This window comes from Myotis davidii, unplaced genomic scaffold (assembly GCF_000327345.1).
Source record: "Myotis davidii unplaced genomic scaffold, ASM32734v1 scaffold205, whole genome shotgun sequence".
NCBI lineage: Eukaryota > Metazoa > Chordata > Mammalia > Chiroptera > Vespertilionidae > Myotis > Myotis davidii.
The window spans coordinates 1,353,003-1,355,417 of NW_006297573.1; the positions used below are offsets into that span (position 1 = coordinate 1,353,003).

General features: G+C 45.5%; 1 pseudogene; it reads left to right on the forward strand.

Annotated features, from left to right (window-relative positions):
* Positions 1 to 2,066, forward strand: part of LOC107184573 — a 14,114-nt pseudogene extending 12,048 nt beyond the window's left edge.
* Positions 2,067 to 2,415: the final 349 nt, after the last annotated feature.

A 2,415-nucleotide genomic window follows, 5' to 3' on the forward strand; every position in this document is an offset into this window, starting at 1 on the left:
GGTGAAGGCTTGGTTTCTGTAAGCTCTTCTCTTACCGGCACTGCATGGTCTGGTCAGCTCTTCAGGCTGCCCCCTTTAGGCTCAGTCCTCCGTGATCTCAGAACCCAGCTCTCAAATCCCCCGGCGGCGCCAGGAATCCCGCAGATCTCCTTTCCCCAGTCAGGGGCTGTGCCTGTCCCAAGGGACGCGGCTGTCTGCCACGCGGTCTCCCTCCAACCCTCTGGGCTCAGAGGTCTGGCTACCTTTCCTGCCCAAATCCCTGGGGTTTTTTTTTACCTTTCCAGCGGAGTTCTGCCCTTCCCGGCTGCAAACCCTCTCACCAGCTGAGCAATTTTGCCAATTCGGGATGGGTGTTATTAGTTTCAGCTGCTCACTCCATTTGCTCCGGGACACGACCTGGGACGCGTCTGCCTATATCGCCGCCATCTTCCGAGTCTATTCCGCCTGTCAACCACATATTTTTTTATATGGAGGAATTCTAAAGCTAAATGAAAGCTCTGGTGTTAACATCTCAGTACACTGATAAAGGTAAATCAGACCACTATTAAATTGTCTTGGACCATTTCAAGATGTTTTTTACATGGGGGCATGTATATGTCCCCCACTCACTCTCTCATGTTTCTCCCTATGTACAATGTTGAATCAAGTCCTCTGGCTGTTTTCATTGGGAAAGAGCCCTAATAATTAAAAAGTTACTCTTTCTGCTGATCTGAAATCTGACCACCTGAAACATCTACCTACTGAATCTAGGGGACACACAGAACATTTAGGTAATTCTTCTACCCAACATCCTTCAAATATTGGGAATGCAGTTGTGTTCCTCCTGAATGCTTCCCTCTTCAGAATAAACATTTCCAGATCCGTCAGCCATGTGTGAATAAAGACAGAAAATCCAACCCAAACTGGCCTAAGCAAAAAGATGCTTCATCAGCTCTCATAGTAGAAAAAGCCAAGAATTGTTCTAGCTTCTGGCACAGTTTGATATGGAACCAAATAATGTCATCAGAACAGACTTTCCATCTCTCTTAGCATCGCCTCTTCCATGTTGGTTTCCAGTGCCCCTTATAATACAGTGTAGGCAGCCCAGACCTTACATCTCCTTGTGAATAAAGTACAGCAGAAAAAATGAGTTTCTTTCCCAGAAGTTTCAGGGAAAATTCTCTTCCATCTCATTGGCTCTGATTGGGCCACATGCTCACTCTTCAGCTATCACTGAGGCCAGTGGCATTGACTAGCCACGCTTAAGCCACATGCCTGCATCTGGAGATGTACAGACCGAGAAAGTAGAAGGGTGGTCTTCAACAGGGAGATTGTTAAGTATAGGCTGGGTAACAAAAATGTCTATTAGCCTTGGCCAGTGTGACTCAGTTGGTAGAACATTGTCCCATGCACCAAAAGGTCACTGGTTCAATTCCTGGTCAGGGCACATGCCCAAGTTGCAAGCTTCATCCCCAATAGGGGGCATGCAGGAGGCAGCCAATCATCTATATTTCTTTCTCTCTCCCTTCCTCTCCCTCTAAAATCGATAAAAACATATATTTTTTAAAGTGTCTATTAGACACTGCTCTCATTTCATAGTTCCAAACCACTTCATCCAAGTGGCCTACCAGACACCAAAACAAAAAAGATCATTCACTCTTTTCCTCCCTGGCTGCTTGAACATCAACCTTCATCCTGAATGAAATGGTAACTATCCAGACCAGGAAGTTCATGACCAACAGGCTACTTCAGCGGAAGCAAATGGTCATTGTTGTCCTTCACCCTGGGAAGGAAACAGTACCCAAGACAGAAATTTGGGAAAAATTACCCAAAATGTATAAGACCACACCTGATGTTACCTTCGTGTTTGGATTCAGAACCCACTGTGGTGGTGGCAAGACCACTGGCTTTGGCATGATTGATGATTCCTTGGATTACGCAAAGAAAAATGAACCCAAACATAGATTTGCAAGACATGGCCTATATGAGAAGAAGACGACCTCAAGAAAACAGAAAGGAACGCAAGAGCAGAATGAAGAAAGACAGGGGGACTGCAAAGGCCAATGTTGGTGCTGGCCAAAAGTGAGCTGGAGATTGAACAACAGAAGAAGTCAAGATTCTTCAGTGACTTTATCTGTGGTGATTGTGCAGATTTTTCATGAGAGGATTAATAAACTAAATTTTTATGTGGAGGGAAAAAAAGATCAATCACTCTGCCTTGGATTGGGTCTGGGCCAGAATGCCACAGTTATGTCCACCCTTACCCAAGGGGATGCCTCAGTGGAATAGTAACTCCTGCTTATTCCTCAAGTGACACCTCCGCTCTGTAACTTTTCCTGTATCCTTCAGGCTGAATAGGTCACTCCCTTCACAGGGTTCTTATTGGCGCTTACACTATATCGCCATTAGTTGTGTGGCAGGCTTATGTTCCTGCTG